This window comes from Mus musculus, chromosome 6, assembly GCF_000001635.26.
Source record: "Mus musculus strain C57BL/6J chromosome 6, GRCm38.p6 C57BL/6J".
Lineage (NCBI taxonomy): Eukaryota > Metazoa > Chordata > Mammalia > Rodentia > Muridae > Mus > Mus musculus.
In genome coordinates, this window is record NC_000072.6 from 143,257,673 (window position 1) to 143,282,541 (window position 24,869).

Genomic DNA, 24,869 nt, shown 5'->3' on the forward strand with positions numbered 1-24,869 from the left:
GAGGGACTTCCTTCTCTCCCCATGACCCACGCTTTTCATGTGTTTCTCTTCCGACTCATCCTACCCACCCGCATGCCCTCTGAGTTGGTTAACATTTCCATGTACTTTGTAGGGAATGCCCCCTAGGCTCCCCGATGCTGCAAAGCACAGCTTCTCTCCCACGTGCCTCAGCGACAGGATAGTGCCCGATTCCCATCTTAAAGCATCTCTCTGACATTGGGGCCTCATTCTGGAGTCTGGGTAGGTGACAGGGCCTTCCCTGGATTTCTGCTCATGGATCAATTTCTTCTTTTCGGGTCATGTATTAGAAATAATTGGTTCTGGAAGCTTCCAAGCCTCTATGCCCCTCCCCCTGGATTCCTTGCCATTGGGCCTGGTTCTTATAGACCCAGTGCAGACAGTCAGCCCGACTCAACATGGAATTTACCTCTCTCTGGACAGGTGCCCAGCCTCACTGCAGGAGCCCCTGCTGCAGACTGGAGTCATGTCGTGGCTGTGGCAGTCTGGTGCTGGGCAAAGCTCTCTCTCATATTATACTCAAAGCACACTCTATTGTTTCCGCCTGCAGTTTATCTTTCAAGTAAGAAGAAGTTTTATGGTTATTATTTTACCATCTCACAACTGTAAGCTTGTATATATTATTATTCATGTGATTCCTTTTTGTTGTTTCTTGGAACAAGGTCTCACATAGCCCAGGCTAGACTGGAACTTACTGTATTTTCAACTGTTTTACCCCCACTTCCCAGGTGTTATAATTACGGGTTTTTACCACCATGCCCAGCAAAAGTGATTTTTTTTTAAAAACCATCTCTTAAAAAATGTTGAATAGAATAAGAAAGATATAGTTCTGGGTAAGGAACCCTAAGGTGGAAAAGAACAAATAAGCAAGGGGCTGAGAAGCAGACAGCTGGGCGAAGCTGGAGTAACGATGTTTTAGTTTGCATTATCTCTAGTGTGAACTGTGTGAGGTAGGGCATTAGGAAGAAGTCAGAATAACTCAACTCAACATGATATTGACTAAAACAGGTAGAAGAAGAAACAGCGAATTCCTTTATTGATAACATTTTTGCTAATTATTTAAGATGTAGCTACAACTGTTCTGTGGAAACCTAACTATTAGACTAGGCAGGGTGGGGGGCACTGAAAGAGATTTTCTTCATTACTTGCCAAAGAAAATTTCATCTAAGATTTTTTTTTTTATGGAAGCATAATCCAGTCTCATATGAATGAAGTCTTAGGACTAGATATTCCATGTCTGTGGCATTGTGTCTCAGCTCTGAGATCCTCGGCTTAGCTCTCAGGGGGCTGATGTTGCGTGATAAAAGTCAAGGATCTGTATAACACTAAAAGGCTAGACTAAGGTCAGGAGCCTCCTATGAAGTCCTGCACTGCCCAGCCTTAGCAGCTCTTATGGTGCCAGAAGTATTCAGAAGACCAAGAAAGAACTACATGTTTTAATTAAGTAACACATGGCAGAAAGCACAAGATACCAGCTTGGGTTTATCAGGCAGAACAGGAGCGCTCCTTGTGCTAAACAGACAGGCACCAAGGAAAAGAGAGAACCCGAGAGACGAGGCTAAAAAAGCTTGGGAGCTATTTAATTCATCCTAGGACAAAAATCTAACGCTCCCCAGCGACGCGAGTGGAGCCGCATTTAAGAAAGGCAGCCTGGTGTAGAATAATGATGGAGTAAGTAAATGACATGGAACTATGACGGATTCTAAACCCAACTGGAAAATCGAGAAAGAGAACCAAGTGCCGTGCAGAATGACAACTTGACAATACCCCGGAGCAGCAGGCCACATCCTGACACAGTTACCCGTCCCTGTCCCTGTGCCGGGGGCGGGCATTGGTGTCTGGGCTCTCTGTTGGAACAGTGTGGCTTTGTGGCCCATTTTCCCACCCCTTTGTCCCTTACTTAGACTGGCTGGCTTTTGCGGCTCTTCGGCAGGATCCTAGCAGCCCCATACGGGGTAGACAGAACCTGGAGGTCGGCTGTGTTAATATGTCTTTCTAATTGAAGACGAGATTAAAAAAAAAAAAAGGAATTACTAATGCCAAAGCCATTTATGAAATTCTACAACAGGGAAAAGCCCCCGAAAAAGAAACAGATTCCTAAACCTAGGCGAGGTGTCAAAATTTAAGATTATTTTATCCTCCTGTATGCAGAGTCGCAGGAAAAAAAAAAACAACAAAAAAACAAAACAGCGGGCGGTCCAAGTACATCAATCAGAGGAGACAGCACATTCTAGACTGGGAATATAATTAAGTAGAAGATATAAAAATAGGATTTCCCAACCTGGCAAGTGGAAACATAAACCAACTGGCAGAGGAAGGGCGAGAGGAGGGTCCCACTCCCATGGAGTAACTATGGAGAAGGGAGAGCAAACAGGAAATAGACAGCAACCGGTGAAGGGGGAGAGGGCGGGAGGGAGCCGGGAAGCTATTAAGTGTGAGGGAGGGTGAATGTGCCAAGACCTGATTTTAGCCTCCAGTTAGCGAATTCGGGGGTGAAGATACTGTCACATTTTGTGAAATACTGATACACCATCCTGTGGAGAACTGATTTGATACATTTAGCCGCAAACTGAGTTAGTCTCTTTGCTCAACAGAAAACAAAGCGCAATTACATCTTGAAAACAAACATTTTTTACTTTACCGGCACCGTGGGTCAGGAATGGGAATAAGTCGCTTTCCAGTCAGAGGCAGGAGACCGCAATACAGGGCCTGCTTCTAAAGGCACCTGTGGTCCACACTGAGGAGCGCTTTACTGATGGGACTAATTGGATCGTGTTTCCTCCCTCCCTTACTCAAAACTCATTAGACAAAAGAATAAAGCTAGACACATGCCCTACCTTCCTTAAGAGGGGCCGCGAGAAAGTGAAAAAAAAAAAGCTGCTTAATAAAATATAACAAAATTGTTTCCCTTTTATTTCTCCACCATAACAAGTGCAGTTCTGGGAGGAGGGTGGGGGAAGACTTCTCTCAGCTGGGCTAGCGCTAAAGCGCCTTTTCTTATTCCTTACGCTCTACTTAAAAGCTATCAATTTAGACCTGTCCTATGTATTGCCCCGTGAATGGAACAAGGCTTTGCGGTCTTTAATTAAGGGTGAAAAACTCTTTGAACATCTCCGCGTTCCTGTGTTCATGTGTGGAAGGCCTGGTGTAACAAAAGAATTTAATCAAACTACAAGCCTAATAAAGACTACATTGCCTGAACTAAATGCTGAGATTGTGGTCGGAACTCTGAGTTTTACATTTAAAAAAGCGGGTCAGAGCGTTCATTCATCTTGATTAGCGATGCCAACCTAATTACTTCTGGAGGAAACAGTAATTAGCTGGAGTCTCACCTCATTAATCATGACATTCTTGTAGAAGACTATTTTTATCTGATAAATGCCTGGGATTGGAACAAGGTGTATATTTGAATTCTGGTTAATTGTACACAGCTTGCTGCATTGCATTTTGCGTTTTTAATCGTTTAACCACTTCCTTGCTGCGGGCCTCTGGAGGACCATGAGCTGCTGACTTCCATCCTTGTGGTGAATTTTTTTTTTTTTTTAAATCTGACTTAATGAGAGAGTTGGTTCTTGTTAGCAAACAGATCACAGGTTGTGTCCCAGGGACTTGGAGGACAGGATGAAAACAAAGCTAGGATGTGTAGATGAAGTCGCTCAGACTTGGTGGGACAGACACAGGGTTTCTGTGGATTGGATATGTAGATGAAGTCGTTCAGACTCGGTGGGACAGACACAGGGTTTCTGTGAAGGATTCAAGATGAATGAGGCCATTGTGTAACCCACGAAGCGGCTTGCATATGACCAGTTCTGACTACAGACTTGCAGCACACAGCAGGGAATCTTAATATGTTGAGTCGGCTCCTTTGAGCCTCTTACCTGGAGCTGACCCTAACACAGGGGTCATAGTTGGAAGGCAGCCTTGACTCAGTTGTATCTAGAGTCACTTTGCCTGCGGCCCCGTGGGTTCTAACTGCTTTACCCTGTACCAGAGTTTCTAGGACTAAGTAGTCACTCAGGTTAATAAATTGGTTGTTTCCTTCTGGCTCCTTTCTGGTTCACAACTCCTTCAGTAACTCTCTAAAGGAGCGCCAGTGAATACAGACAGAGCCCTCAAATCACGGCTTACAACCATGTAAGAGGTTTGCCTACAGCACATCCTGATGTCAGAGTGGGGGCTGCATGAGTCGCTCCTGCCCGGTGTCAGTCAGTTCCCTGAGCTTACATGGCTGGTACGGAAACAGACATCTAGAGTCTTCAGGGATGACTATCAGGCTCAAGAGACTGATGTATGATATAATGTTAATTGGACCCGGTGAGATGGCTTCGTGGATAAAGTCAGGCTTGATGACAGGACTTTAGTCGCTGGAACCGACTTAAAAGTGGGAGGGGAGAACTGACCCCGAGAAGTTCCCTTCTGAGGGTGTGGCAGAGAGACCTGCACAGAGCACGTGTACACATACCTCACACACGGTAATAGTGAATAGAGTGAAGTAATGCTAGTTAAAAGTGCAATGAAAATGGCTTTCTGTGTATGCAAAGACTGCTCACAAGGATTTTTCTGTGTTGTAAAGATGGTAGAAAGCCGGGCAGTGGTGGCAAACACCCTTAACCCCAACACTTGGAAGGCAGAAGCAGATGGATTTCTGAGTTCAAGGCCAGCCTGGTCTACAGAGTGAGTTCCAGGACAGCCAGAGCTATACAGAGAAACCCTGTCTTGAGAAACCACAGGAAAAAAAAAAGTCTACAGAACAGCAATATGCTAAGTGAAACAAACTACTCATTAAAAGGAAAAAAAAAGATGGTAGAAAGCAAAATAGTCATCCGAGTCACCCGCCAACTTAATTATGTATGATGTGAAATTATGCCCACAGGGACCAGGATGACTACAGTGGGTTTCATCTTGTCTCCTTGAAGGAGATTGATAGCTCACACAGAGTCACCAGAAAGGGAAGAGTCAGGTGGGTGGCACCTATCTGTTGGTTGGCTTTTGAAGACAGTCTCATTTAGGCCCTGGGCTGACCTGGAATTCCCTATGTAGTAAAAGATGGTTTTGAACTCTTTTTTTTTTTTTTTTTTTTTTTTTTTTTACATTTTTTATTAGGTATTTTCCTCATGGTTTTGAACTCTTGATCTTCCCATGTTTACCTCTTAAGTTCTGGGATGCCTGGGTTCCATGCTTAATGAGTTTGGCCCAAGACAGTACAATGTATCCTTATCTGTTGTCCTTGTCTGTGGATAAAAAAGCTGGACTCTTTTGGTCTCATCCCTTTTCTCAGTGTGAGGCTAGACCCTGCCATCCTTTGCCTCAGTAACTTTGTGCCTAGGCTTCTGTTGGATAGACTCACCCTTTTGTGACATTTCACCTTTGTATTGATTTGTTAAGACAGTTAGTACATCGACACTTGCGGCTTGTGTCCTAGGAACCATTCTCTCCCTCTGTGTAACCGTGTGTGTCTGTGCCTTGTGCGGTCCTCAGTGTTTTACGTCTGCTTTGTCAACACTTTCTGGGCAGCTCACCGAGGTGTGGAAGTTCATCTTACACCAAGTCATTCCTACGCCCAGGGACACAGCAGTGTGATACTACTCCACACATGAGAAATGGAACAGACTTTAAAATTAAATTTATTTAAAAGTATTAAATTATTTTATGCATAGGCATATGTATTTTGCCTGTATATGTGCATGTACTACACATACATACAACGCCCATGGAGGCCAGGAGAGGGTGTTAGAGCTTCTGGGACTGGAGTTGCAGCGAGTTGTAAGATGCCTTGCACACGCTTGGAATTGAACGTAGGATTTCAGTATTGAACCTAGAATACAGCCAGTATTCTTAACCACTGAGCCTTCGCTCCAGCCTCCTAGAATTAGCTTCATAATCAACAGCAAAGCCATGGCACTATTTGTAAGAAGGGCGTAGGCAGACACCCCCAGAGCATTCTCATAGACAGCACTTTGAAGGGTTGAAAAAAAAAGATGTTCTAGTCTCCCCGTTAATAGGCAGCCCATCACACACACTGTCCTCACGTAGATGAATTTGTCTCCGTCACAAAACCATCGAGGCTTTTTTAAAGGCAGCTTCCCTGATTCTGCACAGGGAGTGGAGGGAATGTCGTCCCTGCTTCTGAAACATTTTTTCCTGCCTCTGTAGTCCGTAGGAAACTGTACCAACTTAAAGGCCCTGATTGATGGACTCATTCAGGAATGTCATGGGTTTTATGCTGAGTGTGTACACCAAACTTAACTGCCTACTCTATCCAACAAGTACCCACTCATCTCGGTTAGTTCCATGAGGTTTCCAGCCCTAAGCTTCTAATATTTATCCCTTGGGCATCCATTCACAGACCTTATCAAACCTCGACTCACCTGCTGGCGCTGACCTTATACCGAATACATCAGTTGCTTTCTGAAGGTCACGTGACTTGTCCCCTGTCCCCCTGCAAGTCCATTGCTTATAATTGAAGCGCATAGCTGCATGAACACATGTAATGTTTTGTCATCTTTCTACTACTTTTGAGTTTAAAATATTTTCCTCTTTCAATTCCATGGTATTCCTATACCTGTTATTACATTATCTTAAACTTGCTGTTTTGGGCCTGGAAATGATTGCCTAATAATACCTGCGTGACTATAAAATACCTCAAAACCAGACGCAGACACGACAAACAGGTGCTTTTTGAGCTGAAGTGACCGTGTGCTTGTCTGTACCAGCTCCAGGTAACAAAGTGGACTGTGTTTCTTCTTTCCAAAATTGTAATGATTCCTTTAAAATTTAAATTAAGTTTACTTTAATGGATATGCAAACACAGAATACTTGCACCTTCTGTCAAAGCTGAGGCTGTTGGGCTGACAAATGGTTGTTGGCTGAATTGTCTAAGTATTAGGAAAACAGCAGTAGTGACTGTGATGGTTTGAATGAGAGTTGCCCCTGGTTAACTGGTTAACTGTGCTGTTTGCGTAGGTCTAGGAAGCGTGGTTTTGCTGGAGGAGGTGTGTCACTGGGAGCCAGGATTGAGGTTTCAAAGTCTCTTGCCATTCCTGGTCAGTCTTGCCTTTCTGTCTCTGTCTGTCTCTCTGTCTTTGTCTGTCTCTGTCTCTCTGTCTCTCTGTCTGCCTCCTGCTTACAGTCTGAGATGTGAGTTCTCAGCTTGCTGATCCAGCTGCCATACTGGCTGCTTCTTTGTCATGATGGAGTCTTATCCCTCTGTAAGCCTAAGCCCAGGAAGACAGAAGCCCCCTTCTTTCTCTATGTTTCCATAGCCATGGTGTCACAGCGTACAGAAAGTAACTTCTGGAGTTACCTAGTCCTTGTGATAACTGTTGGGTCCAGGTACTGTTTTCAATGCTATTCATATAGCAATTCATTTAATTTTTGGCAGTGAGCAGCTTAATCCTTGCTGGCCCCATGGTGACTGCTGCTTTTGTGTCTATTGGACAAGTGAGGCTATTAAGTCACTCGGAAAGTGACAGTTCATCTGAGATTTTGAACACCGTGTTGGCCCCAGAGCCGGGTCTTGACCACTCTATATGTTATGTTCTGAGCTCCTGTCATAGCATTTGAACGTATAGAAAATTACAAGTAAGGACGAAAACGTTGATTCACCGCCCTCGTGTTAGAAGACGGGCTGTCATTTGTAGTCGGATGCATACATTTCTGCATGTTTTTCTCAAGAACAAACTTGCTTTTTGGTTTTACTCAGAAAATATTGGGAATATCTTTGCGTGTGCATAGACATATTTACTGTGTCATTTCTACAGGCTGCATTGCATCTGAGTATTTTTAGTCACAATTTACTGAAACAATTTGTTTCTCATTAAGAGCGGTGACATGGTACATCATCCCGCGGAGAAATCTCTGTTCACACGCGCACTGCCTCTTTAGGAGTAGATCCAGAAGTGGGACTGCTGCATTGAGAAGGAGAATGGATATTTTTAAGAATCCTTCTTGCCACATTCCTGTCTAGAAACGCTATATCAGTTTATACTCCCACCACCAGCATCTGAGATGCCTGCTCTCCTGTAATCCAAGCATCGTGAGTCTCTGGTAGCCCTTTCTCCTTAAATGTGCTCTCAGCTTTGGATTCGTGATGTTTGTGTATTCTACTCTGAAAACCTCTCCCTTCTCCTGCTAAATTCGTCTTGGTCTCTTCTCTACGCCTCAGCTTTCTTTCTGTGAAAATGCTGAAGGTCATACTTGCCCCTCAGGGCTTTTATGGACAGAAGGTGTCTGCACACGAGACACAGGGAAGTGGTAGACAAAAAGGGTTAACCACCATGTTGCTAACGTCAGTGAAGGCTTTCTGTCATTTCTGGTGTGAGATAGCCTACCTTTTTTTGGTTGTTCTGAAATGTAATGAAATTGATCATGGTATAGTTGGGCCATTGAGTTTAATCTACTTATTCATGTTTCTAGTCAGCTGTTCTATTCCCTTTAAGACTTATTCATATGTAGGGTTGGAAGAGATGGCTTAGCAACTAAGGACACTTGTTGTTCTTGCAGAGGACTGTGCTTCAGTCCCCAGCACTTACACCATGTGACTCACAGCTATCTGTAACTCTAGTTCCCACGGACTGATGCCTTTCTCTGGCCTCTGGGAATACCAGGCACACGAGTAGTGCACACACATACATACAGGTACTCACTTTACATCATGATAGGAAACCCATATTGTTTTTCGAGCTGAAGTATAAGATTGTGTTGGTTGATTTCGGTTGCCAACTTGACCCATCTGGGAAGAGGAAACTTCAGTTGAGGAGTTGCCTTCATGAGATTGCCTTAGGCCTTTGAGGGCCCTTTCTTGATTAAAAAAATTGATGTAGGAAGGCCAAGCCCAATGCGGGTTGTGCCATTCCTATGCAGGTGGGCCTGGGATGCTCCCTGTGGCTTGCTCAGCTATCTTTCTTTCACATCCCAGAACTCCGTTCCTCTGGAAGAGCAGGAGGAGGTCTTAGCTGCTGAACCATCTCTCCAGGTTCCATCAATTCTCATCCTTTGGCACACATAGTTTGGAAAAGGCCACTGATTTTTCAAATACGTCTATGGTGATGATGTCAGGGGCAGAGTTAAGGATGATGTAACTCCAGTGGAGATGTCTCTTCATGTTGGCACCCTGTTTATGATTAGCTGACAATGAGGAAGAGTTCTGCTGCATGTGTTATTTAGTATATACTTCTTATCTCAACAAAGCATTTCTCAGAATTTTCTCGAAGATATTAATACATGTTCCTAAGCAAAAATGTCGAGAAACATTTGTGTGGTGCTCCACAGATAACTATGTTATCTTCTTGAAGAGTCACCGTGCCTTTTATCTTATATGTTATGCCTCAAAATGCTGAGACGAATTTACATCTTGTTTAACTCCTTTCCCAATGTATTTGTGTGTATTCCTTGCACACCTATGAATATCTTGTGGAAGTCTGTTCTTCACAGATACCAATTTGGGAAATACTGTACTCCCTGGGAGGGTAAAAAGAGAGCCTGTCAAATGCCTAGCTGAGATTCAGACACATATGTCCTCAGGATTTTTCTTGTCTCCCGCTCTAGTAATTTTATCAAGAGAGAAAATGAGTTAGGTCTGGCTTGAATTGTTATCACAAATCCATGCTGGCTCCAAACAGATCGAGTTTGATTTTTTTCTCAATCCCTTCCTTGCCCAGAATCAACACAGACTCTGAGTTTAATTAATGAAACCCGCCCTGTCCCACACCTCATCATTAGAGAGTGTTAAGTCAATATTAGCTCGTTGCTAACTTCTAATACCTTCTCCTTTTTCCAGAAGCTTCCTCCATGCAAATTGCAATGACATCACTTCCTTTCGCAGTTCCTTCTTTTGTGAATGTTAACACTGGGAGGTACCTGATCAAAACTGAGTCTACCATGTTTTGAGCAGAATCCTACGGTCTTGGTCTCCTGGTCCATGTCTGAGTTCCATCCTTGTGTCCCTGTCTTACCAGCATCACCCCACAGGAAATGATGTAAGAAATTCAGAATGTCTGCCATTTCTGCCCTTTCAGTGGCCCCTGGACCACATCTCTCTACACAGCTCTTCTTTGTGACGTCCTTCGCTTGCTGTGATCACACCCAGAAGCCTTCTGTCGATTGTTAGATGTTTGAAATTGTGATCTTATTTTGGGTTTTAGCGTGCCTGACACTCTTCCTTCCGCGTCAAGACACTTCTCTGTGGCGGTGTATCTGCTTCCTTCTCTTCCTTGGTGGGGGTCACTCGACAACTCTGCCTGGTGGTTGTGGCATATCCTAAGATGGAACCATGAATTATTCACTCCCCCCGCCTCACACACGCTGTCTTCCTTCCTTTCTTGTTTTCGTGTTGAGTTTGGAACCCCGTACCTTACAGGGTCTAGCCAAGCGCCGTATCACTTATCTACATCCCAGCCGGAAAACATTGATCCCTTCCTTCTACACGTCTTCCCTTCTCCGTCAGCTTTACTCCTCTCCGGGTGTCTGTATGTCCATGTTCATATGTGTCCAGAGCTCTACCTGGATGCCCTCCTTAATTGCCCTCTACCTTATTATTCTTTTTTGACAGAGCAGCTCTCACTCAGGATGGCGCTTGCCAGCTAGGCCAGCCTGGCTGCCCAGCAAGCCCAAGATTCACCTGTGTTCCTTAGCCTCTCAGTGTTGGCATTACAGGCGCATTCTGCCACACCTAGCTTTTCATATGGCCTTGGAAATTGAACTCAAGTCCTCACGATTGCATGGCAAGCACTCTACTCACTGAGCCCTAGCCCTAGCCCTTGGCTTCAACTTCTTCAATCCTGCTTGACTCTAGTTTTTTTTTTTTTTTTTATCTTCACTAGTCTTCCTTCGGAGAGATGAGATAATTAGCTAAGCAAGTCAAGTTATCAGTCTTACCAACAAAAATGGCTGAATTGCCCAGAAAGAATTTATTCTTGGCAGGCAACTTATATTTTACTTTACCATACAGTGCTAGGAAAGTGAGCACCGTGAGGGTAAAATGCAATTAAAGCAGGCACATAAATAAATAAAATCAATTACAGCAGGTTTGCTGTGATAATTAGCTTGGTTTACAATAGGGCGTTTGGAAGCTCACAGGCCTTCCTTGCTTTAGGGCGATATCCATTATTTCCAGTGGTAGTTCTTGAGGTATTCTGTAAATATAGTACAAGGAATGAGTTTTACTAATTGATTTTTTTTTGTTATAAATTATGCATTTCTGGAAACCACATTGCATTTGATTTGTGAAATTCATTACTTCTTTCAGTTTTCCTTATTAATCACCCATCGAGTGGTGGTAGCTCATGGTTTAGCCAATGAGAAGTGGGAACAGGTCAAAGGGCTGAGCTGAGAGATCCTGGGTCCCAGGTCCTCCCTCTGTGGGGCATGGTGTTGGCAGGGGCAGGGGGGCTGCTGAAAAAGTGTTGTGACAGAACCGACTTCCCAATCTAGATAAACAAGAAAGATCAATGCCACTCTCAATGCTCACTGAGATAGAATTCTTACCTTTTCTCACCGATTTTTCATTCATTTTGAAATGTTGTCTTTGGCACTGTTGTTAAAAGTTGTTCTTCCTTCTTTCTGTCTGTCCTTCTATCCTCTCTCTACTCAGAACTCCCGAAGAAGTATGTTGATATATACCTAGCCAGAAACATTTATATTTTTATTAATTTGCAGGCACAGACACATACATTCATGTGCAGGTACCAAGGCCATGTGTGTGCATGCCTCTGTGTGTGTGTGTGTGTGTGTGTGTGTGTGTGTATGTATGCATGCGTGTAGGGACCAGGGCCATTCGCGCATGCGTATGTGTGGAGGAACCACGGCCGTGCGCGCATGCGTACGGCAGTGTGCATTTGATGCCAGGTTTGTCCTCATTGCTTTCTACTTATTTATTTCTTTTTATTTTGGAAATTTGTGTATCTATGTGTCTGTGTATGCTCACCTGTGTACAGTACCCTCAGAAGCCAGAAGAGGTCATTTTATCTCTCTGGGGCTGGAGTTAGAGGCAGTAGCAATCTTCTTGACTAGGTTGTGGAAATTGAACTCTGGTCCTCTGCAAGAGCAGCAGTGCCCTCCCAGGCCCCAGAAACAATTAAGTTTGATATTTTTTTGAGCTCTTCAAACCTATCTTGGTTCAATCGATCACACAGACATTTAGATCTCATGAATTCTGAAGACCGGTCCTGGATTCAACAAGGCCCTAAACTCGGCGGATTATATTCTCATTAGAATTCAAGTTTTCATCGTATTTCATACTATCTATATACTCTGTGATTAAAAAAAAAAAAAAACAAAAAACAGTAACAGTTCTAACGCGGATGCGCACCTAACACGGATGCGCACACATGGCCTTGTAAAGGGAATTTGGAACTTTGAGGTGAGGCAACAGAAGCCTCCATTCCGCAGATAACCTCTCCCTCGTGCCTCTCTGGATTAGATCTGACCTGTCCCTACCGGCCCGTGTGCTAAGGGCTTGGTTTTTGTTTTGGTACTATTGGAAGCTGATTGAACCCTCAGGAGGCAGGACCAGCCTTGTGGGAGTTCTTTGGGCACTGGTGACACCCCTCCAAGGGGACTGTGAGACTTGGCATCTCACTTCTTGTCCTTTTCCCTCTCAACTGCGGTCCTGCAGCCACAGTGCAATCTAAGCTGCAAGAACAGAAATTCCCAGTCTGGAACCACCAAAGCTGCGAGCCACAGCCAGCTTCCCTCTTTATAGGCCACCCACCCCGTTCCTGCTGAGTGACAGGCAACTAAGTGGTATACTGACTGGTAATGCGTGTTTGTCACAGTTCTTCCTCATCGTGGGAACACCAGAGAGAAGAGAATCCCATAGTATATGTATTGACGAGAAAGAGGGGCCTGCACAGAGCAGGGAAACTGGAGTCACCTGTGAGAGGCTGGGTGGGTGACTTCGTTCTTTCCTCTTCTAGGACAGTCTCAGTGTGACAGAGGGCCTTCCAGAAATGATAGCTGGAGGCCAAACAATCGTATGTAGACAGATATATTTATATATGACCTCTCTCTCTCTATGTGTGTCTATATATGCATAAGTAAATATGTATGTATATATACATTTTAATTATTTTTTCAAGATAGTATATTTTTCTTATTTTCTTTTCCATTCCTTAGTTCCTTCTAGATCTTCCTCTACTTCTCTAACCACTCAACTTCATATTCTATTTCTCTCTCTATTAAATATATAGGGCAGGAAGACCTATTTATTTGAAAAGACAAAACTATTATAACTTAGATTTTCATTATTTAACTAGATTTTAAAACGGACTATTTTATTGGTGTGTAATGATCAAAGGTGTAGTTAATAATGTAATTTCTAGAAGTAGTTGAGCTAGGGATAATTGAACAATATCTACCAATTATACAGAACCCATTACGTGTGAGGCGTGTGACGAACAGTTTTCTGGCCCTCGTGTCACAGAGAGCATGGCGCACTTTTATGTACACACTTTGACATCAGAAATTTAGTGATGTGGATCATTTAGAGCAGCGTTTGCCTCGGCTCAGTTCCCTGCGATGAAATAAAAGAAGAGAAAAAGAAAATTAAATTTCAGAGGCATCAGAGACTTTCCTAATGTCACATAGTCAGAAAGTTTCAAGTTTAAATTCATCCTCTGTCTGTTTCCTTCAAAGCTCCTCCTTTCCCTTCAGTGTCGTGTCTCTCTGCGACAGAGAGCCCTGCCGCTCTGTCTTTAGGCTTTTGACTCAGCCTAGGTGTGGTGCCATCGATGTATTATTTTAGTTCCCCAGGGAAGGTTTTGACTTCGTTGGGTTTTCAAGTGCCTAGAACTAGAGGTACCCAGTGTTTTAAGAAGAAGAAGAAAAAAAAAAATGCCCCTGTGCTTAGCAAGTTTGATCATTGCAGTAAAATGCTTTTGGGTATACTTTGGAAAGCGACTGCAAAGCAATTAACTTTGACTGGGAAAGGAGAAGACAAGCGGGGGGTAAAAATAGATTTGGGGGAAAAAAAAGATTCATAAAAGATCATCGCAATATCAAGGGATTCCCGAGGCAGCTTTGGGGTGTTTGGGAAAGAGAGATGGGCCTATTTTCCAATCACACCCGACTTTTCTTCTCTTCATGTGTGAGCTTCTGGGGGGACAGACATATTCTTTTTTTCATCTTGGGACACCCAGGGCATGCACAGGTATTCAAACAGGTTTGAATGCTTGTTCCAAACATTTAATAGATGTCTCTGAGATATCCAGTTCAAAGGCCAGTTGTATTAAGAATAGAAAGATGTCAAAATTTTCTTCTACACGTGCATGTGTTCATGTGTGTGCGGGCATACGCATTCTTATGTGCACATGTGTGTGGAGGTCAGAAGACAACCTTGGGTATCATCCTTCATCCATTATCCACTTTTATTTGGAGATGGGGCTCTCCCATTGGAGTGGAGCTCATCAAGTGAATGAATCTGTCTGGCCCGTGAACCCCAGGGATTATAAAAGTACATCTCACTGCCCAGCTTTTATGAAATCTGGGATCTGGGTTGATAAAATTCTGGACCTCGTGACTGTAAGGCAAACGCTTTACTCACTGAGCTGCCTTGGCCTCCAAATACAGAAATCTAGGCTTGGTTCCTAGACTCGGTGACCCCGTCATTTATGGACCCAATACTGTTCTTTACAGCTTATCTAGAGTGGCCGCTGATGTCAGAGTTAGCATTTGTGGTTTACGGGTACAAACAATCCCAAACCTAATCTTCAATCGCATCCTATTTGTGCCACCGCAACTGCATCCCAGTGCTGATTTAGCATCTGAAGGTGCCTGGTGCATTCTACAGGCTGTGCGGTGAGACAGCGTAAGATGCTGAGGAAATCTCCCGATCACGCATCGGGCAAGGCCAAGCAAGTAGCATCCTCAGTTAGAATCCCGCTAGGAATGGGATGCCCTGCACCAGCCAATTCAGTCAGCGGCCAGGAGTCTAGCGAATCCATGGCCTTGAGGCAGGGGGAGGGGAGACAGCTGCACCTGTGTAGAAGATGCTGGAGAAACAGATGTGCAGTAGCATCCTTCCCAAACAGCATAGTGTGGAGCATAGGGCTGGGATCTGCCAGAGGGAGCAGCTTGCTGTGTGTTTGGTGGTCCTTGGCTCCATGTGTAAGAAGCCTGACAGGACACCAACGGTCACACAGTGAAAGCTCTGTGAACAACAGTGAGCTTCATTTCAGTCCTCACACTCGAAGGCTTGGCTGGGAGGTCACTACCTGGCCTAAAGTGCATTTTGTGAAATGGGAAAAAAAAATCCCAAACAGATTATTTTAGAGGAATACAATTCCTCCATTATGCAACCTTTCCTCCATTTCCTTCCATTGGACTTCGTAGTCCATGGGAGTATTTCGCAGTCACCTCTTCGCACCTAGCGGTTGGTGCGACAGGTCACTTTTCAAATTCGCTTTTCAAATTCTGATGGATACCAGAATGACTAGGGGAAAACCTGGTAAAAAATGTAAAGGTCATTCTTTACCGTCTCTCACTGATTCTCTGGCCTTTACCGGGTTCCCAGGTGATTGCAGTATCCAGCAAAGTTACAGAGCCAACATCCCAGGTGATGGCATGAGACACATATTTCACAACCTTGGTGATTCAACATACCTGTTCTGCTTGTATACTGGGCCCCGTGTCTGGTGAACTGGTTTGATCTGACCTTGTCCTGGCTGCCTGGTATTTACCATCTCTGATCTACCAATGCGCCTTTCCAACTCTAGCACTTTTCCTGTCTCCTTTGCTCATTTTTCTGCTGGACCACAAAGGATCCTGTACCTCCCATAAAGAGAATGAAGCACAGAAAAGCAGTCAGGCATCCCACCCATTTATTTATTTGTGCACTGTGTTGATCCAAAAGGAATGTCAAACTTCCCTTTGTTTTACAACTGTATCAAAAGTTATGATATTAATATGGTTCATTAAAATACAGTTTTAATTTCAGATAGATATCAGTTTATTGGTAATTGGCTCTCAAAATAGTCAGTAGATTCTTTATTAGTCTGTGTAATCTGTCACAATCAAGGAATTTAAAAACAACTGGTAGGCAATTACCCAAACGGAAGATAGAAGTAACTCCACAGTGACATCACTCACCCGTTGCTACTCTGTAACTGGTGGTTGGGATCTGGACCTGTGTTTCCAGGTTCTTGGCTTCTTATTCAAACAATTGGAAAGAAGAGCCCACACAAATTTGTAAAAGTAGCATGGTGATTTTATTTGGAGAAAAGCAGCAGTATGGAGTATAGAGGGATAAACTGTTGAGACTCAGATTATAGGGGGATACACTGTCAAGACTCTCATTATAGAGGGATACACTGTCAAGACTCTGGTTACAGAGGGATACACTGTCAAGGCACAGATTATAGAGGGATACACCATCAAAACACAGATTATAGAGGGATGCACTGTCAAGGCACAGGTTATAGAGGGATGCACTGTCAAGGCACAGGTTATAGAGGTATACATTGTCAAGAGAGACAGCAGGCCATATGAATGAGACACTAGTGCGGCTCAGGCTGCAGCTTCAGGGTCCTTTTAATGGGGGCTGAAAGACGGTGGGGTTTGTTAGTAAGTGGTATAGTTGTGCCCTTCCTACTTTGATAGACCATAATTTGCTCTTCCTACTCCATGTGTCCCTACCCACAGTGCATCTGGGATTGGTTCTATATACATCTAATTATGGTAAATAAGGGATCCTCCCTAAAACATTCTTAGAGGACACACTTTTGCCTTACTACACATACCCAAAGCAGCTCAGTGGGTAAAGGCTCCTGCTGCTGAGACAGATGAGCAGAGTATCAGGGACCCACATGGAGGAAGAAGTGAACCGCTTTCCTCAAATTGTCCTCTGATTTCCACAGACATGTAGTGGCAGGTGCCACTGCCCCAACAGAGAAATGTAATAAAACAATCAACAGAGCTATTTGCTTCCAAAGTACGTGAGTTAGAGCTGGGTTTCTTCTATTATATACACAGGAGGTATGGGCAGTGTCATTACTTTAAAAATATTTATTTTAATTTTATGAGTGTGTCATGTTTTGTGTGTGTGTGTGTGTGTGTGTGTGTGTGTGTGTGTCGTGTATATGTGTGTGTGTTCACGAGTGTGTATACCACATGTATACCTACTGTTCTTAGGGGCAGAAGAAGGGATAAGATTTCCTGAAACTGGACTCACACATGGTTATTAGCTACTATGGGGGTGCTGGAAATTAAACTCTGGTCCTCTGCAAGGGCAGTAGTATTCTTTGTTGCTTTTCTATCTCCCAAGCCCACAATACCCAGGCAGGTAGCCCCCGAGTCCAGGCTTATCTTAAGGGTGAAATCTAGACTTTTGGGAAATAGAAAAATCATCTTTTAGAAACGTTTCCTGCGATACTCTTTATTGTTTTTAAAAAACAGTTTGGAGTTAAGTTTCTGGAAGTATCTTGGGGTCCAGTGCTCTTTTCTGATGCCTGGTGAATTGTTACAGGTTATTAACCTGAATGTAGGGTTGGCATCCATATAAAGAAAGGAGTCAATCAAGGCACATGCTTGAAGAGATAGATGAACACACCACCTCAAGAGGAAGAGGCCATGGGAAGAGCTGGAGTCAGGCATAGCTTTGCTGCCTGCAGAGTGGGCTGGCTAACTTTTCAGCTTGGTTGGATTAAGAAACACCAAATGGCATCATCGAAGAGCACTATGGGTGATTGCGAAGATGTCTTCAGAGAGAGTTAACTGAAGTTAACTCACCCAGAGTGCACACTCTGGGGAAGGGGAGCCATCTCTTGGGTGGGTCCTAGATTGAATGAGAAAGGAAAAAGAGGCAAGGCAGCTGAGCAGTTGCGTTCATCTCTTTCTTGTTCTTGATCTAGAGAGATGTGACCAAGCCACCTCAAGCTCCGTAGGCCCACTCGGAGTCATGCCTTCCTCGCCATGATAAATTATATCCTCAAATCATGAACCCAAGTAAACGTTCCCTCCAGGAAGTTGTTTATTGTCAGGTGTTGGGTCATAGCAATAAGGAAAATAGTTAATACAGAGGTGAACTGGGAAGACAGAAGCTTCTGAGACTGTCTTAGTTAAGGATGCTGGTTGACTCTAAATTATTACTATTATTGTTATTTTGTAATAAGAAGAGGGAATGGAGTGGTAAACAAATAGTTTGGTAATTTTCATATATCACTTTTATAAGATGATATTTAGTCCCATTTCGGTGGTAGTAACACAATTGGCTATGGCATGACCTCTGAATCTTTGGATTATGCAGAGATGAGTGAGTCTAAACAGCCTTGCCAGACATGGCCTTTGTGAGCAGGAAGAAGTGTCCAACAAACAGTGAAAGAAACACAAGAGCAGAATGAGGAGGTCGGGGGACTGCAGAGGCCAGCCTTGGAGCTGGGTGAAAGCAAAAGGAGGAGAGCCTCGTCTGCTGGGAGCTAGCCCACTAGAATAAAATAGTGGTTCAGCTCTAAAAAAAAAAAAAAAAAAACAAAACAACAGTAGAAGCCCCAAAGCGTTGCCCTCTCCTATCTTTCATACAGATGTGCACATTTTTAGCCCTGAGAGAAAACAACTCTCATTCTTCAGTCTCTTTGGTGGTGGGCTGGGGCCTTTTTCATGTTACCTTAGTAAGTTCTCATAGGAACGCCACAAAGTGGTTGCTAGCATTTTCACACATATATTTTAGGCTTAATCCGGTCTAGGAAGCGGTCATTCCATGTCCAGCTGATCCAACTAAACCAAACCATACCCCCAAGTCACAGAAGTTAACAGTAAACATTGTTTCCAATTACCAATTTGTAACGAAACAGGCTCATATGTTATCTTAGACACTGCAGAAAGCAGCTTGCAGATCCTTAAAGATTTACTCCTATGGCTCCCGCAGGAGATCTCATGAGGACCTGAGAGGAAGAAACAATCAAAGGAAACATTTTGGGGAATGTTACCTTGCCTGTGATCAGCTGTGCGGAGACAAAGTCGCAAGTGCATACACACGTCCATTAATCTTGTTTTCTTAACCACAATGGCCCTGGGCTGGGAATGCTTACACCAGTCCCATCTTTTATGCTCTTTAACGTGTGGAGGAAACACGTTGATATGGTAATTATCCCAATTTTGAATCAGTTGTGATCAGACTTTCAGATGCATAAAATAAGCGAGGGTGCTTGTTTAAAAGGTATCAGCAGGGGCTGGGAAGATGGCTCAGTGATGTAGAGAGCTTGCTACTCAGTCACGAGGAGTGGATTTCAGATGGCAGCATCCATGTTGAATGGCTCACAAACCCTTGTTATTCCAGCTCCAGGGGGACCCAATTCCCCCCTCTGGACTCTGTGGACACACACACACACACAAAGAAACAAATACAATGAAATAAGTCTTAAAGGGAATATTTATAGGCTTGAACTATGAACGTGTGATCCAGTAGTTGCCTTTGGTGTGTAGATCCAGTCTTCCCAGTGGACTCTTCTCTATCACTCTCCAATCTGTTTGTGAAGTGAAAGAGCCAGGCCTTGCTGATTAGCTTGGCCTCCCAGTCAAAGCTGGAAGCTGTGTTCACATGTATCATCTTGTGATCCCAGCAACGTCAAATCTCGGTGATCCAATGAATACCTCTGTCCTAGATCAGACCCTTTGAGGAAGTGTGAGTTCTAGTCTATGCACAGAGATGTATGCTAGAAACTACAAGACCCTAAGTTTGACCCAGGATTCCGTAAATTACAGGTTGTATGCAAGGAGTCATTCATACTCATTTAAAAATATTTATTTACATTCGTGTTATGTGTATGTGTGTTTTGCCTGCATGTATGCCTGCATCATGTATATGCTTTCCTCCAGAAGCCAGAATCCCCTGGAACCGGAATTACAGAGTGGTACTAGCTGCCATGCAGATGCTAAGAATCTTCTGAAAGAGCAGCCAGTGTTCTACACCTCTGAGCCATCTCTCTCACTTCTCATTCATACTCTTAAGCTCATTTCTGTCATATGCAAAATGTCATTGAGCTCTTCTTATTTCCTTCCATCACTTACTAATTTAACAATTATTCATTGTGAGCCTGTCACATGCCAGGTGCTGCCTGGGATAAAGCTTGAGGCCCAGCCATCACCGAAGCCTAGAAGAGATCCTGTGGGACAGCATTATAGATGGTTGTGAGCTGCCAAGTGGATGTTGGGAACTGAACCTGAATTCTGTGTAAGAGCAGCAAGGGCTTTTAACCACTGAGCCATCTCTCTGGCCATTTCTTACCTTGTTTGAGGCAGGATCTCTTGTTTCTGCTATGGATGCTAGGATAGATGGCCCACAAGTTTCTGGAGATTGTTCTGTCTCTGTTTCCCATCTCACTGTAATAGTCCGAGATTACAGGTGTACACCACTGGGTCTGCTTTTCATGTGGGTAAACTCAGGTTGTTATGCTTGCATAGCAAGCACTTCTATTTACTAAGTCATCTTTCTGAGCTTTATAAAATATTTAAATAACACAAAACTCACCGGAGACAGAGGGTATCTCTTGTCTATAGTCAAAAGGAGTAAGTGTATTAATTTATTTATCCAGTTTATTACTCATGACTTCACACATCTGGTAGAAACTGTCCCTTCGAAAATAAAGGTGAGATGATTTTAAGCATCATTTAATTTTTATTCTGGCAGAGGGAACGGACATTCAACTATTGATTAAATACCAATTGTACAAAGAATTATTGAAAAGCATATTCAAACAATTAAGACCGATTTAAAAATAATAGACTATCTTACCCAGTTGGGGGGGGGGTTCGATGGTGACAAAAACAATCCCTTCCTCAGAGAAGCAAAGAAGAAACCATATTTTAAAGGGTGAGTTTTAACCCATGATGACCCAGAAAGGGGGAGGGCTGAGCCAGGGAGAAGATTCAGAGTAGCTGGCACATGTCTACTTAGGTGAGAAGAAGATGACACTTCCAAGTGCCCTGAGGACAGTAACGTAACAATACCTAGTCTGACCAGAAAAGAAGAAACACTCAGAAGTTCAAGGTTCATCTTTGGCTACACTGTGAATTGGAGGCTACCCTCGGCTGTGTGAGATCTTGTTTTAAGAAATTGAAAATCTCTAGACTGAATCTTGGGAGAAGATTGTGAGAGGCAAGAGGACAGTGGCAAAGCTGAAGATTTGTCCTAGGACTCAGGACCTGTGTGTGAGGGACAAGAGAAGCAGCCATTAGAAGCTGACCACTCATAGCATCTGCAGGCAATACCATCTTTCCTGGGTTTGCCTGTCCGTGTGCACTGGGGAAGCAGAAAAGCTATTAGGGCTCCGCCTCTGCACTGCTGCTGCCCTGAGAAATGGTGGTGGTAACCCCCTTAGCTTTGTTATTGGCATGCTATCACTAGAGGGTTGTGGTTAGAACTTGAAGTTCATTTTACAGGGCCACCACTGCCATTAACTAGTTAATGAGTTTGGTGTAGATAGTTTAGCGTAGATATTTATAAAATATTGAGTTGTAATATAGTTTTTGTTATAGTTTCTCTTGGTCCAACTATACTGAACAAGTTAAAAATGATTGATCTTTAGTACCTAGTAAGTACTTAGCACAACTTAAAAATCTAAGCATTCTCTATACGAATCCTATTTCTAATTTTATATCAAATCTTATGAGGTATATTTATATGCCATCTTGATTCTCTTCCTTTCTCATTTAAAAGTATTTTTGTTATGAGTGTTTTGCCTCCATGTCTGTATATCCTGTGGGTGTCTGATGCTCAGAGAGGCCAGTAGAGGGCGCTGGATCCCCTGGAACTGGAGGTAGAGATTGTTGAGCCCTCCCACGCAGCTGCTGGGAATGGAAGCTGGGTTCTCTGTGAGAGCTGCCAGTGCTCTTAACTGCTGGCTCACCTCTCTAGCATTCCTCTCTTAGTTTTGAGATGTTCTTTTTACATTTCCCAAGCTAACTTAGAACTTGAAATCCTCCTGCCTCAGTCTCTGTTACTTTTCTTCATTGATATGACCTTAGCCCGAGTCACTGTCATTTCTTTTCCTGGACTGCTGTGATGTTATAATTGGTCTTGGTCCACTCCTACCTTTCTCATAGTCCATGTACAGTGCTTTAATAATGAAGACGTCTGCTAAGCTATGCAACCAAGCCCATACTTTCCATGTCATAGCTAATGAGTTCTTGTAAAGATCTAAATCAGATGATTCAACTCCAATGTTTAAAATCTTCCTCTTATGTCTAGTAATTCTTAGAGTAAGCTCTGAACTCCAGAGCATTTCTTACAAAGCCCTCTTCTACATCTAAACTAACTCTCTCTCTCTCTCTCTCTCTCTCTCTCTCTCTCTCTCTCTCTCTCTCTCTCTCTCACACACACACACACACACACACGAAAAATAGCAATTCAAGTGAGTCTTTTGTATATTAGGTCTATGGAAGATACTTAGCAAATGAATGATTGAAAATCTGTGAGGAAGCAAGGCACTGTCATTAGCTCATTGTCATATTAGGTTGATTTAGCAACTTAATAAAAAAGAAGCAACTTATTACACTCTGAGCATTTATTAGTAGTTCAGTAGTTACTGTTGTTCAGTTTTGACTTCGAGTCATTTCTGGACTCTGAAGCCTGTTTCGTTGTTGTTATATTAAGTACATTCTGTATTCCAGAGCAGGGCAGCTTATAGTTCTTACTATGCTTGGGTGAAAATGTTACCCAGCTCTCTACTATGGCTAATAAATAACCTCTGCCCTCAAATGATTAGTATTGCTGGCACTATATTGTGAGTTGTAGAGTATAGCAACTTTAGGAGAATGTCAAACCCTTTTTTCCACCATGCTGTCTCTAGCTATTGAAACAATGCTTCTTCGTCTTCAAGTCTCCTTGGAGTTCAAGTAAAATGTGATTGATCGTCTCTAAAGGCTGTTTCCAGTAGAAAGGTGGTTTTGTGGGATCTTGAAACAACATGAACTGGAAATCCTGGGTTTAAGAAACACTGAGCAACTTTTTATTTTGCCTCTGAATTCTTGTGAATTCTTGGATGTTTTGTTCCTCAGTTTCCCTACCAGTTAAGAAAATGATATTGTAGGCGCTTCTCATTTTCAGGCAATGTAGGGTTGGCACGTCAGATGCTTCCACTCATAGCTACTCCTCGGAGATGGTGGGGGAGTCTTGGGAGAAATCTACGGACTCAGATGGGGATCCATCGTTTCCTGGCGGCTGCCAGCTAGGATCATGTGAAGGCATGGCAGGCTCTCCTGTCTTCTTGATGTTTATATCCCCATCAGTCCATAGTGTCTGAAGTGTCTATCGAAAGAATTGTTCCTTTGGGTTAAGAGGTTATCTCCAGGGAGACATGTTGAAAATGAGTTCCTTGTGCTGAAAACACACGAGCACCAATTAACACATCTGCACCAACTGGATTATTACAACTGAAGTTGCCTTTCAGAAATAAACTTGAGCAGAGGGAATAGACTATGTTATCCTCTGTTCTTCCCTCCATGCGTCCATCCACCCTTGAAACACTTACACAGTGCTTCAATAATGAAGACTTCTGCTAAGCCATGAAACGAAACGGGCAGCCAACCAAGCAACAAACCCCCAGCTTCTCTGTCAAGGAACTGTCAGTCTGCTCGTGCAGTTGACCACCTAAGAACCAGATCACATGGGCAGAAGAAACCAATAGGTGACATTCTGCAGCCAGGAGCGTCTCCGGGTGATATGGAAGGCTGGAAACAGCCTTTAGAGACGATCAATCACATTTTACTTGAACTCCAAGGAGACTTGAAGACGAAGAAGCATTGTTTCAATAGCTAGAGACAGCATGGTGGAGCTTAGAGTGGGAAGGGTCCAGGGCGCAGTGAGCTCTGCTGGAGAGCAGAGCGGAGGAACACTTGGAAGGTGAGCTGGTGGACCTCTAGCTGGCGCTTTACGGAGGTATAATCAATCAGTCTACAGTAAAATACAAGTATTGAGCATATGCCATTTGGTTGGCTATATGTGTGCACCAGTGGTGCAGTGAATATGTTCACCAAGGGTTTCAGTGTACCTCCTGGTTGGTGCTTGCTCTCATCCCTTCAAGCAATCATTTACCGCTTTTCCACTGCTTCAGAACTACTTTTCATTCTCTGCATTGGTGCAATTGTACCATGTACCTGTTTTCTTGGATTATAACTTCCTCTGCATAGCGTAATTATTTATATGAATTTGAGAATAGAATGCCTGGCATCCGTCTTTCTGAACCTGGCTCATTTCACTTAACGTGATTTCCAGTTCTATCCATTCTCCTGTGAGCGACACAATCTTACTCACTTTGTGGCTGAATAATTATCAGTGTTTATAGCTGTCATGCTTTCCTTATCTATCTTCTGTCCTTGGTCACTTGAGCTGACTCTTTAGGCTCCTTATGATGCGGCTGTAGCAGGAAGGAGCATGCGCAGTAGACTCTGTCTGGGGTGGTCACTTTGATTTCCTAGGGTGAATGTCCAGGCATGGTCTGGCTGTGTCATGAGCAGTATTTCTAGTTTTGGAAGAAGCTCCATGTTTATTTCTCAAGCCCTGCCTACGCTTTAGTTGGACTGTTTGTTTCCGTAGTGAGGTGAGGGCTTTGTTGTGTTTTGCTTTTGACAGGATCTTACTATGTCAGGCTATCTTTGAACTCACTGTGTAGCCCAGGCTGGCCTCACTACCAAGGAGGTGACCCTCCTGCTTTAGCTTTCTGAGTGCTGGGATTACAGAAGTGTACCCACATCTGACTGTATTGAGTTTGGAAGTTACTTGGATACAAATTTGCTATTAGCTATCGGACTCACCAATTTCCTCCTAGACTGTGAATCCCTCCATTTAAGAAATAGCATCCGAAGAGCAGATCGTCTTAATTTCACTGAGTTCTACTGTGTTACTTTTTAAAAATTAGATATTT

At 43.4% G+C, this 24,869-nt stretch overlaps 2 long non-coding RNA genes across 2 annotated transcripts in view; one reads left to right on the top strand and one right to left on the bottom strand.

The window, feature by feature from the left end:
* 4930407I02Rik overlaps positions 1-2,955 on the bottom strand; it is a 28,283-nt gene extending 25,328 nt beyond the window's left edge. The window contains exon 1 of the long non-coding RNA XR_869574.1: positions 2,660-2,955. This is a non-coding gene — a long non-coding RNA (RIKEN cDNA 4930407I02 gene). The remainder of the gene's footprint in view (positions 1-2,659) is intronic.
* Positions 1-24,869, top strand: part of D6Ertd474e (DNA segment, Chr 6, ERATO Doi 474, expressed) — a 51,992-nt gene that overhangs the window by 11,785 nt on the left and 15,338 nt on the right. The gene's annotated exons all lie outside the window — the stretch shown is intronic.